This window comes from Mauremys reevesii, linkage group 1 (genome assembly GCF_016161935.1).
Source record: "Mauremys reevesii isolate NIE-2019 linkage group 1, ASM1616193v1, whole genome shotgun sequence".
NCBI classification, from domain to species: Eukaryota; Metazoa; Chordata; order Testudines; family Geoemydidae; genus Mauremys; species Mauremys reevesii.
Window position 1 is genome coordinate 141,876,235 of NC_052623.1, and position 17,377 is coordinate 141,893,611.

General features: G+C 43.6%; 1 protein-coding gene across 7 annotated transcripts in view; it reads left to right on the forward strand.

Moving 5' to 3' along the window:
* The window catches only part of CDKL5 (cyclin dependent kinase like 5), a 200,817-nt gene that overhangs the window by 42,218 nt on the left and 141,222 nt on the right, over window positions 1-17,377 (forward strand). The window contains exons 2-3 of one of the 7 annotated variants that reach the window (XM_039484243.1): window positions 10,829-10,890; window positions 11,525-11,623. The exons of 5 other annotated variants lie outside the window; for them this stretch is intronic. The gene's annotated coding sequence lies outside the window, so the exon portion shown is untranslated. The remainder of the gene's footprint in view (window positions 1-10,828; window positions 10,891-11,524; window positions 11,624-17,377) is intronic. One more of the 7 variants, XM_039484251.1, reaches the window with a different exon arrangement.

Consider the following 17,377-nt stretch of genomic DNA (forward strand, 5'->3'; position numbering starts at 1 on the left):
TCACTTTTCTTTAGCCAGTACTACCTCATTGAAGGAACAATACCTGTGGCGTTAGGTGATAGTGTAGGCTTTGGGAAAACTTCAGACTGCAAATCTGCTTTTCGGCCCAAGGCTGGAGTTCAGTATGTGACCTAGAGCTAACCTTACTCCTCATAGGGTGTTGGCTCAGAGTAATTACAGCTAGTGGCTCCCTGAGATCCTGGAGAGCAGGGATTGATCTGAATTATAGTTCTTCCTAAAGCTATCGTGCAACCACAGGGTCTGTGCTATTCCCTGGCTTTTAAGCAGTCTCTTAGAGGTACCCATTCAGTGTGAAGCATGAAGATCTATTTGAAATTACTGGTCAAAACAGAACTGTAGGTTTGGATTAAGAGAGAATACATGTAAGTAGAATTAGAGGAGAGACTGGTGCATAAGGAAAAAGTAATACTTGAAATATAATAAAGGGTTCAGTAACTTTTTTTTTCTTGGATGGGTTTAACCAGTGTGTGTGGAGGTTAGAGGGATTTTTTCACAAATCCTACTCTGCCTTGTTTCTCCCCTGTTCTCCTCCTCCCTGTCCATTTTAGATGTAATGACTTCTGTGGCGAAAAGTACAGACTGAGATAGTGGAGTTGTTAAAATGTTCTAAATACAGTTGTCCTATGGCTTGCTTCTATTCCTGCATGATTGTGGGATTCTGAAAGATTTGACTGAAAAAAAGACAATGTAGAATAAAAAAGTCTGGATGTGCTGTTCACGTGGGGTAAATTTTCCAATCCATGCTTTCAGGGTAAATTTGTTTCTGTTGAGACTTTTGTGTGTTTGTTACATGCACACAAATTTTATTTATTTATATGCTGAATACCTTTCTCCACATATGTTTTGTGCTAGTGATTTGAAAGTATTTATAATTTTTCCATAATACATAATTTATACATGCATAGTATTAATAGTCCAAGAACTAATAAAAAATATCAGCACTGCATCTCCAGATAAAATACCATTTGGTAGTTGAGAAAAATATAAAATCTCTAATAACTTACATTATTGTATGACTCATGTCTAAAAATAAAAACCATATGTCCTGCAAAATATCATTTCTCTTGGAAAAGATATTTTGTCAAGACTTGCTAATTTCTGCTAGTTAAAATACCAACTAATCAAGTTTAATGATGACCATATCTACTTTGCACCATCATCTTCTTGGCTATTGATGCAGTCCTTTAGACACACTTCTTTGAAAACTCTCTCTTGATCTTGTTTTATTTTAAAAATGAATATTAGATCTGAGCTGTATTGCATCTTGTTTTGGTTATTCATTCAAAATATTATAATCAAAATGAAGGTATAATTTCACTAAAGGGTAAAGGATTCTTTTCTTCCATGCTCTTGGATGGTAGGGACCAAGATTTTGAAAGGGCTGTCCTTTTAAAATCTTGACTATGGTATTTCCAAATAGCCCCTCCCCCTTTATTTCTGTGTAAACCTGGACTAATTTTGAGGTAATACTGCAGGTAATAAGCAGTCTGTCAACCTCCATTATTTTTCTGCCACTGATTTGGCATGTGATCTTGGTCAAGTCAGTTTGTCTGGGCCTCAGTATTTTATCTGTAAAATGTATACAACTAATCTTTATAAGTACTTAGCTTCTCTAATGAAAGGAACTATATAAGGGCATGATGTATTTTTGCAGTGCTAGTGTTTGGGATTCTCCCCCTACCTTCCCCTCCTGCATTCTGTCTTGCAGGTTTGGGATGGCTCTTCATACTGTGATAATAAAAGAAAATGTCTCCTAAGGTTTGGGTGCCTTTGGGATAAGGAGGGCTAGGTGCAAAGGTGATGCAAGGGAGCACAGTTAGGACTCATTCCTTAGCTCAGTGGAGGAAAGGGAAATTTTCCTTATTCTCTTCAGATCCTTTCTGGAGAAGCTGGATATCCTCCTTACAAAAGCATTTAAGTTTTTGTTGGGGAGTGGGGAGGGGGGGGAAGAGGAGGGATAAATACAACTTTAATGGATTTCTAGCTGTAACTCTAGTATGGCTTTGAAGCGTGGCTGCTCACACCTGAGCTAGGCTAACCTAGATACTCAGCACTGGGAGCTATCACTCAAGTTAATGCAGGAGAGAAGGTATTCCTAGGAAGAGAACACAAGGGGCAAGGGCCGTTATTGGTTGTGATGGTGTGTGACTAGATAGTCTTATCTCATTTGTTTATCTGTGTGGCTCCCATCACCAGAGTATCTGAATGCGTCTCTAATATTTATTAACAGAAATAACAAAACTGTCTCTTAGCTCATTTTTTAGTTATTTTTCTATTTTGCTCCAAGGCTGAGAAGGATGTGTGAAGTCATGAGAACGTATGTGGGCAGCGGGAGGGGAAGGGAGGAGAATTGCATAGAGTTCTCAAAGCAGTAAGCTCCAAGTTACATATTTATATCTTCTCAGTGCGTGGGTTCCATAATCTAGTCCAGGACCAATGAAGGTTTTGTTTTGTACATATAAGCCCCATTAGCTGATAAGTTTGTGGTTCCACTGAATGTAGGTCCCTCATGGTTGCAGAGGGTGAGGCAGTCTCTCAAGCAGGTAGGGATACTCCCATGTAGGATTTTGAATGTTGGTTCAAACTGGACTCTGTTCAGTGGGGAGGTCAGTGCAGAGCACCAGATTATGTGCTCTAACACCTGTGCTCCTGGACACTTTTATGCAGATGGGACGCTTGTTTTGTACAAGTTGAAGCCTTTTCCAGGTGTAGGGCTTCATTTCTAGATATGAGTTGCAATAATCAAGCCTTGGAAGCTGTGGCCATATGTGAGTCTGATAGAATTGGGTACACTCTTCTGGCAACTTGCAGCTGCAAGTGGGAATTCCCACTGTGAAGCCTGTTTGGACATCCAGTAGCACTGTGGAGTCCAACAATTGTGGGCTGCAAACTGATATAGCAATGTGAGGGAGGATGTTGTTTTCTGGTTCTGTTCTTGGTGTCCGCTTAGGCCTTCCTACATTTGGGCTCTGCATGGCAGTTGTCAAAACATCGCTTTGTTGCAGCATACTGCACAGCTTGCTGGAGATAAGGGGAGTTTGCTGAAGAACACAAACAGGACTGTTTTCTAGATGCAGAGGATAATGCTGGCGTTTTATCAAGTAGCATATACGTTCTGGGGAGGAGGAAAACATAATTTCTCCCAGGGATGATCTAATATTTCACCAGTTGTGAAAAAATGGCTATGGCTGTCCCTTTTGACTTGGCGTACGCCTAGGAAAATGCAAGACAGTGATTCTAAGATTCTCAGAAGAGATGTACCTGTAGATAAGGTGGCAGGATCCATTCAACCCTCTCCTGGACAAGAGGGTGCCGGTATGCTATCTCCCTCATATTACCCCAGTTGTCTAAGGTAGCTTACAGAAATTAAGGCCTGTTTTTTAGTGTACACGCATCTACAAGCCAAAGGTCTTTTAGTGATAGGTTATTTTAAAAATAAAGGGATTTCATCAGTAAGGTTCAAGTGCATCCTCTGAGCAACTTACTTAGCCTTAACTCCCAGCTGCTGGGAAGAGACAGATGCTACTAATCCTGCCTAGATGCAGTACCTGGACCTTGCTTGGGAGGGATGGGATAAGGCTATCTATTTTATATCAGTCTCTGGCTAGTGGGTTTGTCTGATAAATGTGAAGGCACCCCATTCTTCTAGCTTCCAGAAAAAATAAATTCACTTCCCTACTGATTCTCATCTTCCCCCACCCCCAAATAGATCCTTTAGGCTGTGTGTGGGGGGTACTGCCACACTACTATACCTCTTGCCTCTGTGTCCTTTTGTAATATGTAGTAATGCAATGGGTTTTGTACTTTTTTTTTTTTTTTTTTAACATTAAAGACCTATCTGTACCAATAAAGGGTGATCTCTCTTGGTCACAACCAAATTCGTAAATATATGTTTTGAAATAAAATAAAACTGACAGCTGAAGGTGTCTGAAGAAATGCAGTTTTAAGTGGAATCTAGTTCATTTTAAACACTTTTTTAAAGTAGAATTGTAAGTTTAAAAAATCAAATGAAAGATGGTCAATTATTTTTACATTATGTAAAACATATACATTTTAAACAAGGGAGTTACACATGGTCTAACTTATTGGAAAACTTGATTTTATTTTGGTTTCTAATTCTAGATTAATAATCATAATTTTTAAATTATTGTTTGAAATGAGAAGAAATCTGGCAGTTACTAAAAACATTCCCTTTCAATTCTAAATTTAAATTGACACATTGTAAACCTCCACATAAGTTACATAATACCAAATGAGTTCAACTGGATGCAGGGGCGGCTCTAGGCACCAGCGGGCCAAGCGCCCGCTTGGGGCGGCATCCTGGGGAGGGCGTCATTTGGCCCCGGTGGAGCTCCCGCCGGCATGCCTGCGGCAGGTCCACCGGAGCCCGGGACGAGCGGACCTGCCGCAGGCATGACTGCGGCGGGTCCCGTCTTCCCGCGGCTCCGGTTGAGCTCCCGCAGGCATGACTGCGGCAGGTCCGCTCGTCCCGGGCTCCGGTGGACCTGCCGCAGGCAAGCCGGCGGGAGCTCCACCGGAGCCAAATGCCGCCCTCCCCAGGAAGCCGGAGCCGCGGGAAGAGGGGACCCGCCGCGGGACTGGGGAAGGGCGGCGCAGCGCTCCGCGCTGCTTGGGGCAGCCTACTTTGTAGAGCCGCCCCTGACTGGATGAATCCAGAACAAAGTGCAGCCCAGAGTAGTAAAATGAAGCTGGCACTAATTTCTGTATGATTTGGGAATATCCCTTCATTCTGGTTAATATGCAGTGAGCAGAACCTATGCATTATTAAGATGACTAAATTATCCTGTGCACTTGATCTTTGCTTGGATTTTTTGAAAAAATGGTGGCTAAATAGTTGCATTTGTTGAACTGCGTTAATTGTGTGCTTCGGGCACGGTTAGGCTACTGTTGCTTGGATTTTAAGAATAGGTTTGAGGACAAATTTGTATTTAGAAAAACTAAAATAAAATTATACTGTTGGTAGTATTGCCAACCCCAAGTACACCTCTACCCTGTTATAACGCCACCCATTATAACATGAATTCGGATATAACGTGGTAAAGCAGTGCTCCGGGGAGGTTGCGCACTCCGACAGATCAAAGCAAGTTCGCTATAATGCGGTTTCACCTATAGCGCGGTAAGATTTTTTTGGCTCCCGAGGACAAAGTTATATCGAGGTAGAGGTGTATTCAGAAGTCATGAGTCAAGCCCTGCAAAATCCTAAGAAATGAAAAATAAACGGTGGATTCTTTTTATTTACACTCTGATTTTGAGCTTTTTAGGGTTCACGTTTTAAAGCTTTCTTTTGCAACCATGAGTGTTAGAAACTTAGGTTTGTTTTTTTTTAAATGGAAGCAGCGATTTTCACTTAATTGCTTGACTCCAAGAACTTGAATTTAAGAAAAGCAGCAGGTATAACAATAATCACACTACATCATGAAAGTTGGCAACACTGTGATGGCATTTACTGGTTCTTTTTAAGATGACATTAGCTGGGGAGATGAAGAAAAATTTTAATTTTTGGTGCAAATATACTCATTATAAGGTCTTTTGACAGATGTATGATTTTGAACTAGGCACATACACATTTAACTCAAGGCTTTCATATATATTTCATAGAAACACAAGAACTGTAGGTGAAATGTTTGTTTTAATGTACCCTCTGGGAGAAAATTTATAATCTTTTGCTAATGTTTTCTTTCAACAAATTGTGTTTGTCGTCTTCTAGCACTAAGTGGAATTTTCTCCTTAATGGAAGATTATAATGTAGTTTTATCATATTGTACACTTTTTTTTGGTCTGGGTTTTTCTTCTTACACTAATCTGTGGAGAACTATGCTGTTGCTCATATCTTGATTCTAGTCACTTTCGCTGCTGCCAACAGTGTTCTGAATACAGCTGCCTAGAATTCAGAATTTCCAATTTGTGGGAAATTTCAAAATTTGGTTTTGTTCTGATTTAGACCAAAACCAAATATTTCAAAATTTCCCTTGAACTGTAAATTGTGGAAATATATGGTGGTTTTGAAACAAAAAAATCTCTGAAGGGCCTGGCAGCTGCTGAGTGAAATTGACATTGTCACTTTTGCCACTGTCTACCCTTGAGGAGGAGGAGTTTTTTTTTTTCCTTCCCTGGAACAGCTAGGTGTGGCACACCATTTGGCAGTGGGGAACCAGCTGACCGTGGTCTGGAAGCCCTAATCCGTGCCATGAACCCAGGATACCCTAGGCCCCAGCAGCCTGCTAAGTAAGCTGTCAAAAAAAGCAGGTAGGTTTCTGATGGAACTCTGCCTGTGGTTCTACATAAGTTTGTTTGAACTCAGTAGGGTTCTGTGAAACATTTTGGTTTCATATTGGTATTTTCTGATGAAACCCTGTTCTGAATAGCAGCAGTGAAACTAACAAAAATCTGTTTCTCTGTGCTGCTACTTACCAAATATACAGCAGTATCTGAGTCACTAGAACTGCCTGCCTGCAGACCTAGAAAGACTGTACTGCATCACTTTTTGGAAAATGAAGTTAATTTTTTGCAAAAATTTGCACAAAAAAAGCGGGGAGGGATAGCTCAGTGGCTTGAGCATTGGCCTGCTAAACCCAGACTTGTTAGTTCAATCCTTGAGGGGGCCATATAGGGATCTGGGGCAAAATCAGTACTTGGTCCTGCTAGTGAAGGCAGGGGGCTGGACTCAATGACCTTTCAAGGTCTCTTCCAGTTCTATGAGATAGGTATATCTCCATATATTTAAACTAAGCAATAAACTCACCAGGGGAAATTTCTATTAACCACTAGAAGTTGGATTAATATATTTTTCAAGTTAATTGAACTTCTTTAAAACTAAAACTCTTTTTCCAGAGCTCGCATGGTTTTGCATTAGGAGAGATGCCCATACTTTGAGGACATCCTTTTCTTGCAGGGAAGGAAAAGGTAGAAGCCTGCTTTTATGTAAACAAAAGGAAGAGGATTAGTTTTGTGATCAAAAGCTGGGAAAGCTCTCTTTAGATAGGAATGACGACACATTTTTCACTTGACTATCTGATAGAATTACTTGTTTTTAAAATGAAAGTTTATTCTCCTGAGGTATAACAGGCTAATGTTGCACTGTTTCTTCTGTCTTGAGATTACACCTTCTAGTACTGGAGACTGTCACCTTGTAATTGTACTCAGTGTCTGTCTCCAACAATGTTTGACAAAAGTTCTATCTGCAGAACAGTGAGGCAGAGTAGATAGTGCTATGAATATGTATGCCTTACTCTCTGCTGCAAGTGCAGCTTCCTTCTAATCAAGTAGGCTCTTTATGTAGAATCTTGCAAAGCTGTGATGCGTGTGTGAACTCTAATCCAGGCCCTTGTATTAGATTTTACAAGATTGCTATGACCTGAAGTTCTCACAAAGAGGATGTCAATGCTATGCTCTCAATCAGCAGACTTTTCACTGTTTTTTCTTGAGATGAGGGTACATGGACTTTTGTCTCTTCATAGCAACAGGATGATTCATTCTTCTGTTGATTATTTCTGAGCAGGTGTTGAAATCCTACAGGAAGATGCCAAATTGAGCCTTCCTAACTCCATTTGGGAGGCATTGCTCATTAACCTGACCTGGATATAAGGAAGGCAACAGTAGTCCTTTGGTCAGGATAACCTGGTTAAGCAGGCCTATGAGAGGAATAAGAACAGCCAAGTGTGGGGAGGTTTTGGGTTGGAGTCTGTTTTATGGTTGAAACATAAGTGGTAAATTTCAACATCAGGTGATGGCTGTTCTGGAGCAGGGTGGAAATGTGAATATCACTTGGTCATATTCATCCCTTACAAGGTAGTGGAAAGGAGGATTGATTACAGTCTAAATTCTAGGTAGAAAATTTTACTCAAGTTGGAATTTGCCCCTTTCATATATTTTTCTTAATCTCATTTGTCGTTAGTTTGTGCAAGAACCAGTTCAGACACCCTGTTAAACAAATATAGGATGAAGGGTCAAATCCCCAGTTCTTCAAATTGAGTTTAGTGAAACCAAATTATTTGCACAATGGTATCCGTACAAGAGTTTCATTTACTGGTTTGGTAGCAGAGGCAGCTCTGAGCAATTCCCTGCCAAACTCCCTAGCTGTAATTACCTTTGAGGAAAAAGACAAAGAACAGTACATAAATAATGGGGCACTGTCAGAACTGAAAAGCGTAAAATGAGACTTCTCCAACCCCTTTTAAGAACAACTGAATTTAAAGTATTTCATTGATAGCACAATTCCCCCTCTCCCCCCAATCCCTTTACACGTCCAAAATATGGGCTAAAGTGGTCTTCAGTTGTTACTCGATTGTCTGGGTTAGTGTCTCTGTTTCACCATCCTTTGGCTCTTAAGAGCCAGCAGGAGACTGAAGATGATAGATTTCTCATGCTAAGAGCAGGAATCGTGATTATTTCAATTCCTTGCCTTTGGAGAATATAATTGGCAATAAAAGGGGAGAGGTGCTACAAAGTGTTTGTAACTGATACCATCAAACTCATTATCCTTGGCTTTTTGTTTTTGTGGTTGTTCCAGTCTATAAACTGGGCTTGTCAGACTTTTACTTACCTTACTTCGGAGGGCTATGTTTCTCATTTTAAAATACTTCAATGCCTCTTTTGTGAGTAGAGGAAGGGAGAGGGAAGAACACTGTCCATTTAAAACTTCCAAAAAATTAAATTAAAGCATATTGTAAACTTTTTAAAAATTGTCATATTTTCCTATTTGCAGAAAGGGAGATTTTAAGTTTAATGCATGCAAAAACCAACAGCAACAACAACAACAAAATCTTCTGCGCATTCCATCTAATAGGTAGCAAACTAGAATTCTTATAAAGCAATGATAGAGTGCATGCAGGGAATATATGCCTGTTCTTTTTTTACTACTAGCTGTTGTTCACTATTAGCAATGATGAAGAAAAGGTGGCTTCTAAATCTGGGTATTTAATGCAAATAGTATTCTCTTGCATAAGCTGCATAGCTACAGAACATCACACGCTGTCATTAAAACTGTGACTCACAGCATTCAACAGAAGGTGTGTTTCAAGCCTTAAAAGTACAAATAGAATTATTGCAGTCTGATAGCCTGCAGTGGAAAAATACTTCAGCTACCAATACAGTATTTCATACTATCGTGTAACTTGTCATGCATATGTTTTTGCCTTAACCTTCCCTCACTCCCCCCTCCCGCAAAAAATACCCTCATCATATGAGCAAACAGGTGTGTTTTTTTTCTAAACTTACTAGCATTCTGAATAGTTAAAGAAGTGGATGCAAATAAAGAAAACGAAATGTATTTAACATCATGGGTCTTGAAGAGTATCTCAAAGTGAAGCTTTTGGCACAATAAATAAGAGATTTAAGATTTTTTTTCCAATTCAACAAGCTACATATAAAAACAGTTTTTAATTTAAAAAAAACACCACCACCTACTATATTAGGGCTTCCTTTCAATGTATATTTTTATATTCAGAAGGAAACGCTACTCTTTATTTGGTAAGAGGAAAAATACCCACAGTGATTCTCACCTTGAAAGATATTAAAAACCTGAGCAAAGATTTTATTTATATAATATATATAAAATATGGATTTTATGAGGTCTGAGTAGATTTTTATGTATATAATATATATGAAAGCTTATAACAGATCCCAACCCAAAACCTTCTCCCCGTGGTTGGCTGTTCTTGTTCCTCTCATAGCATAGCTTAACCAGACTCTAGGTTATCCTGACGAAAGGACTACTCCTGCCTTCCTTATATGCAGGGCAGGTTAATGAACACCACCTACTAAAGTGAGTTAGGAAGGATTAATTGGCATCTTTTTATAATAATAAAAACCAAATCAACCAACAAAGTTTCTAGCAGTGGCTAAAAGTCCTCAACCATTCTTAAATCAGCGGGTATCTTATCTTGACAAGAAAGATGGCTGTATTATTAGGAAAGAAGATATTCTCAAGTACAATCCAGCAAACCTAATAATAATTCTTCACTATCTTCTTATGGCTTTACTGAGTGAGTAGAATGCTACTAATTGTGCAAGGATAACAGAGGAAACTAGGTATTAGACCCTGCTAGTGATCTATGTTAGGAACAGGAAAGAAATTGTATTTTTAGCCATACTGTGTCACTGAGAAACAATAACAATCTCATGCATAAATTTGTTGTTTTCCTATTTGGTGGCATATCCTTTTTTTTTTTTTTGGTTTTGCATTTTGTTATGCATAATGGGTAGACTCTAACACTGTATAATTACTGTCTTGCATAGATTAGATGAAGCTGCGTGTGTGAATTTTTGCCACTCATAGATTTAGCTTCTTGGTGGCTTTAAGATTTTGATTTTTTTTTTTTACGTATTCTTTGTTTAGCTTAAAATGTAATATTTAACAAATACTTTTTCTGAGGGACCTCCTTTTTAAGGTTCTTGTCTCTGGGCCTAATTATGCAGTCTTTTAATATGTTTAGGACTGATTCTGTTCGCCAATAATAATCTAATTTATAGTGATGTTTATAGGGTAATTTTGTGGGATATATATTAAGCTTTTGTGAAATTCATCTGTCTCTCTCTGCTTTGACTCATTGTTGAGACCATATTGTAGCCACCATGTTTTGCATCCCATTTTGTACAACTTGTGGCCTAGCTTGAATAGGAGAAAGAGAATGGTAGTTGATTCTTGTTTTGAAGTGCAAAAGCCATTCATGATGGAATTTCCAAAGAGAATCCCACCACTTCATGTAAGTAAAGCTTGTGAAATAATCTCTAATCAATTCTTTCCTCCACTCATTTGACAAACACTGCAAACTATTCTTTTCTTCAGCTTCTGGCTTCTCCCCTGGTGTTCATCTGCTGCAGCCTAATGGCTAAACAGCTCCTTCGGTGGTAAGTAAAGGGTTCATATCCCTTGACAGAAATTGATTGGGAGTATAAATTCTATAAACTCTTTAGCCATCAGCACATCTCCTTAGAAGTTATGGTGTTCTCTTTTATTCTCTCGGGAAATTACTTATACAACAGTGACAAGATGTAGTAAGCAAAGGGAAAAGTGAATTAAATGACTTATCTGCATTTATGCTTCTCATAAGCTACACTAGATGGTTACATACTTTATAGCTTCTGTAGCCCCCCTTCCCCTCTCCCTGTGTGCCACCGTCCCAGTCCCCTATATTTCAGGGACTCACTGCAACTCTTCCACCTCCTCCCTCTTTCCAGGAGCTCTGTATATTGATCTCTCTTCCTCCATCCTTCATGCTAGGGGCTCCTAGTAGCCTTGTATTTCACTCTCACTCCCATGCTTTGTAGTCAATTATTTCTTTTCATTCTGTGTGGGAGATAAGTCATTCAGGGGTCAATGTTTTAATATTCATTGGGATGATGGGCAGAACTGATATGGGATGATGGTGGTATATGGTTTACTGGTGTCACCAACCAGTTCTTTGCTTTATAGATAGCAGAATCTGTTAATGAGATGCCAGGGGCTCTGTGTCCCCCATATCCTCCCTCTGTTTTTCCATAGGATTCCACCCATTGATGCCCAGAACATTCCCTGGATTGATAGTTGCTGTGTTCAGAAGTTATTGCATTATATTTCAGCGGACAAGCAGAAAAATGCCAAGTTGAGTGTGGGGCAGGAGCGGCGGAAGTGCCCTGAAAGTGTGTGTTGCGGGGCACAGGTGCCCAAACCATGGCCCTGCAACCCCTGCCCTCATGCTGCCCATTTCCCCCGAGGTCCTGCCCTCGCACCGTCTCTTCTCTCCAAGCCCCTGCTCTCATACTGCCCTTTCCCTGAAGGCCCTGCTCCTGTGCCGCCCCTTCCCCCCAAGGTCCTGCCCCTGTTTGCTCCTCTTTTCCCCCATCACTTGCCCTTACCGCCAGTAAAAATGGGAGGGCCATCGCCCCCCAGCTCCCCTGTTCTATCACCCCTGGTGTGGGGCCTTACTTCTCTTAGACTGAGAATGCCTCATTGAGTTGGCTAATTACAGAGGGATAAAAATAAAAGTGAATAGCTTACATTCCCAAATGCCATCCTTTCCTTTATTTCTCGTTTTGTAATAAGTCTGTCAGCGTTTCTTGCTGTTTACATGCTAACTCCCTTTTTCCAGGACTTGTTTTTCGAGTCTCTCTTCTCAGTAACTTGCATATCTAGCAATGCCTTTCTTGTCATGTGCAGCTCAGGTATTAGAGTCCATGGTTTCATTAATGCTTAGACATAAGTCTTTAATTAGCAGTAATATTTGGGAGGAACACCATATATCTATCTCCTAAATCCATCTGGAAGTTTTCCACAGCTGCCTTGTCTCCCAAGCTGGTATGTCAAAAACCCAAGTAACTTCCATTTTTTAAAATCTGATCTCGCATTGTTCATTTCTATAAGAGCTAGCTCATGCGCTCTAGCTGGATAAAGCCAGGTATGGTCTACATTTGACATTCTGGGTGGTATAGTATTGTCATGTAGAGGGGTGTGTGGTTCTTCTTTAACAACACTTTTTTATACCTGCAAAAAGAGTGCTTTTGCCAGTATACATTCTTTTGTTCAGAGAACTGCTTTATAAGCTCTCTTGCTGTTATAATTTGCATGTACACTTGCAGGGTTTGCTGGTATAGCTACACCAACAAACCCTCTTTGGTGTAGAGAAGGCCTCAGTTTCCATCTCTGATGAATATGCAGATATCTAGGATGTGATCCTTAAATTATGGTGAGAGAAAGTAATAAAAAATAAATAAATGAACTGACAGACCTTAGATCCTCTGTCACAATTCCTTGAAAAGCTATCTTTCTTTTGTCTTAGTCATCCCAGAGGCTGGCATTTGTGTCAGTCCATGATTTAGCCAAAACTCCTCTTTATTACTACAACCCTACCCCTGCAGATGAAGCAAATCGCTTGCCTAATGCTTTCATTTTGGTTCAGCCCCCCGCCCCTCAAATTTTTTTTTACTTCACTTCAAATTCAGGTTTCCCCTACAGCACTTCAATCAATGCAGTGTCACTGGCACAGCAAGTTGATCTCAAACATGACACTCTTGTATTGCAGTAGCACCCAGAGATCTCTAGTGCAGAGCAAAGGAGTGTTCCTGCATGTGATGGGGTGTCCATACAAGGCCTGAAGGGATAAATGAGGCCAATTAATCTTAGGCTGCACCTGGAGGAAACCTAGGAAGTGCTAGGGCCTGATTGCAGGTGAAATCCAGCTGGGGATAGGAGCTGGGCAGGATCTATAAATAGAGGAAGTTGGCAGGCTGGCAGAAGAAACCTGCAGTCACACTCCCTGATGCAAGAGCAGGAAAACCAGGGAGTGGTCCAGGGAAGGAGCAGTAAGGGCTGGGAGAATAAAAGCTCAGAGCTGTTGGGTTGAGGGTCGCTGGACTGGAAGCCAGTGCAGAGGGTGGGTGTGGGTTTCCCTACCAGCCGCTGGGGGAGTGGCACAGGCAGTGGGGAGCGGACTGCTTGGGACAGTTTGCTTCAAAGGACTTGAGATACCTCAGATACCTCAGAAGGAGGGTGAGAACTTTGATATGACTTGGCTGGAGGGCTAAGCTATGAAGAGGAAAGCACTGCAGCTCCAGGAGCATGAGGCTGGGAAGTGAGAGAGTAGAACGATGGACTGAGTAACTGCAGGAAGGGGTGTCCAACCAGATGGCAGAGCTAATTCCCTAGATGAGCCACAAATAGGTGCCATCGAGAGGTGAATAGAGCAGACTGTCACACTGCGCCAAAGGGCTTAAAATCTAATTAAAGACAAACCCCAAGAAGTGTACGTAACAAACAATGGAAAGGAACAGGGAGAGGGAGGATGAGGGTTACAGTGATAACTAGGCATTATAATCATGTGTTTCCTAATGCACAACTAGATCATTTAGAGTCAATTATTCTTGTAAGAAATAAAATACACCTTCTTCTTTGAGTGCTTGCTCTTATCAATTCCAATTAGGTGTGCGCACACTGCGTGCACAATCATCAGAGGATTTTTTACCCTAGCAACACTTGGTGGGTTGGCTGAGACGCCCCCTGGAGTGGCGCCCTTATGGTGCCGATATATGCCCCTGCCGACCCAGTGCCCTCTCAGTTCCTTCTTACCGCCCGTGATGGTTGTTGGAACTGTGGAGCGCGGCTTAGTTGATCGCCACTTCCCTAGCTCTTAGCACGTTTATACTTGTAGATAGTTTTTATAGAGTTGTTAGTAGTTTCTAGTTGTAGTTAATAGTAGTTGTTGTTAGTATACATAGTAATTGGGGGTAAGGGGCTTCTCCCCTTCCCTCCCTCCCGGTACCTGGGCTCATGCCTAGGTCTCCAGGTTTCCAACTGTGCTCAGCCTGCCTTAAGCCGATGTCTATGGGAGACCCCCACGACTCCTGTTTGAGGTGCCTGGAGGAATCCTGTCAATCAGATAGGTGCCGCATTTGTAAGGCATTCAAGCCTCGGACTAAAAAGGAGTGGGACTTTCAGTTGAAGCAGCTCCTTATGGAAGAGGCACTTAGCCCAATGTCCTCAGCTCCGTGTTGAGACCCGGCGCCGACCCCATCGGTCCAAACTGTGCCTCTGGCACCGGAAACAACAGCTTTGTGACCCAGTACCGGCAAAGACGCCCAGCATCGGACGTCTCTGGCACCACTACCAGCACAGCACTGCTCGCTGTCTCCGGTACCCAAGAAGCAGCACAAGCAACCTGCTGCTCCTGTGCAGTTGCCGGCACTGCCTGTGCCTTCCTTGGAGCAGTGTCTCATGCTGGACCACCTTGCGAAGGCTCCAACTCCGGCACTATCAATTCCAGCGCCACAAGTGCCGCTGAGTCCAGTGCACGTAAGCTCCCCGGTGCGTACCACGGTCGAGCTCGGCCTACCTTCCACGCCGGTGACTTTCTCCATGGCATGTGACCTGATTGTGCTCACCAAGCTGGGACCGTCACAACCTTCGGTACTGCCGGTGCGGGCTGTTCCCTTGAAAGGAAAGCCCTCCATGGTGTGCTCTCCGTTGCAAAGTGAGACGGGACGGCGCCGATCCCGGTCCCAATTCTGGTCATGGTCCCAATCCAGACGCTGGTCTCGTCCACGGCACTGCTCGCAGTCCCGGCACCGATCACCATCTCAGCACCAGTTGCACTCGCGGCGCCACCCCACCTCACGAAGATCTTCTTCCTGGTACAGTCGGTACCCGTCCAGCTCTCAGCACCGATCCCGGTGTCGATCTGCTCGGAGTCGATCTCAGCATTGCTCTGCCCGTAGATCTTCATTGAGATCCAGATCTGCCTCCCAGCACTGATACGACAGTCGGTCCTGATCCAGGTCGCGGTACTGCTCAAGACCATGGCACCGATCTCCATCTCTGCAGCGCGGGGCGACAATGCAGGACAGTGTGACCCAGCATGAGCGATCGGCTCCACCTTGGCTGTCCCACCCCAACTCAAGGTTGTCCTAAGCAGAAAGTGGCTACCACGTCCATGACCAGGATGCAGACAGTGTTAGCCAATGGCACGACGAGGGGCAGGATCCTGCTCAGGGACCCCCACAATGGTCCTTTTGGACCCCTTGGGCATACCATCAGGCCCAAGGTGTCCCCTCGGGGCTTCTTGCTCTGCCCACTCAGAACCCTGGGTCCCAGAGGCCACTGTCAGTTGCTTCACCCCCAGGGGGCTCGAAGGCAACGGCCCTACCCTAGCTCAGGCCCATGCCCCTAGCATGGTGGACCTAGGGCAGCCGGACCCCCCCACAGCAAGACTTGCCCCAGGACCCTTTAGTCCTTGGTGTATCCTCCTCGTCTTCACATGAGGAGACAGTGGTGGGTACGTCCTCCTCTGGCCCCCCACCTATAGACCTCCGTGCACACCAAGACTTGCTTCGCAGGGTGACACAAAACATGGACCTCAAGGCGGTGGAGGTCAAGGATCCGGTAATGGACATTTTATCTGCCGATACCCCGACACGTATAGCCCTGCTGTTTATTCGGACCATCCAGGCTAATGCCAATACGATCTGGCAATCTCCGGCGTCTATTCCTCCCACTGCCAAGGGGATGGAGAGGAAGTACTTGGTCCCCTCCAAGGACTGTGAGTACTTGTAATATTCACCCCCAACCGTGCTCCCTCGTTGTACAGTCCGTTAATGAGAGGGAAAGACATGGCCAACAAGCTCCCACTCCTAAATCCGAGGATGCTAGACGCCTGGATTTATTCGGCCGCAAGATCTATTCTGCTGGTGGCCTACAACTCAGAGTGGCTAACCAGCAGGCCCTCTTGAGTCGCTATAATTATAATACCTGGAACTTGATGGGAAAGTTCAGAGCTTATTCCTCAGGAGTCCAGGGAGGAGTTTGGGACCTTACTAGAGGAGGGCAAGAAAGTAGCCAGGACATCTTTGCAGGCCTCAATAGATGGAGCAGACTCGGCAGCTAGGACTCTAGCCTCGGGCATAGCTATGCGCTGCTTTTCGTGGCTGCAGGTCTCCGGTCTCCCACCGGAACTGCAGCAAACTATTCAGGACCTGCCCTTTGATGGCCATGGTCTATTTTCAGACAAAACTGACTCCAGACTCCAGAGTCTGAAGGATAACCGGGCCATCATGCGTTCATTGGGCATGCATACCCCGGTGACGCAACGTAGGCCCTTCTGACCTCAACCACAGCGCACCTACACTAACCCCTGGCCGAGACAGGACTTCTCTAGAAGACGTGGCCGAGGTGGTAGGAGGAGATAATCTGGTCCTCAGATGGGCCAGAACCAGGGTCCCCCCAAACCATCGGCAGGGCCCAAACAAAACTTTTGAAGGTGCGCCCGAGGGTGGAGCACCAGTGTCCTTCCAGGATCCTTCCCCACCTTTCGCCAACTGCCTCTCCTATTTCCTCCCTGCGTGGTCCCACATAACGACAGACCGCTGGGTCCTACGTACAGTGGAAAGTGGATGCCGCCTTCAATTTTTGTCCCCTCCTTCCCACCCTCCCTCCTTGTCCCTCTTCAGGGACCCCTATCACGAGCAACTCCTCCTGCAGGAGGTGCAAACACTCCTAACTATCGGAGCTATAGAGGAGGTTCCAAAGGAACCGAGGGGCAGGGGGTTTTACTCCCGCTACTTTCTAATCCCAAGGCAAAGGGGGGACTATGGCCCATTCTGGACCTGCGTGGACTCAACAAATTCATGGATCCAAGTGTTTCCGTACCTTGACAACTGGCTCATTCGGGGTCACTCCAAGGTCCAGGTGCAATCTCATGTTCAGTTCAACATGAGCTTGTTCAGACAGCTGGGCCTGCTGCTCAATGTCGAAAAGTCCACTTTGCAGCTGACCCAAAGAATAGACTTCATCGGAGCAGTCCTGGATTCAAATTTCACCCGTGCGTGCCTACCGCACGCCTGCTTCCAGTCCATGGTGAGCATTATCCAC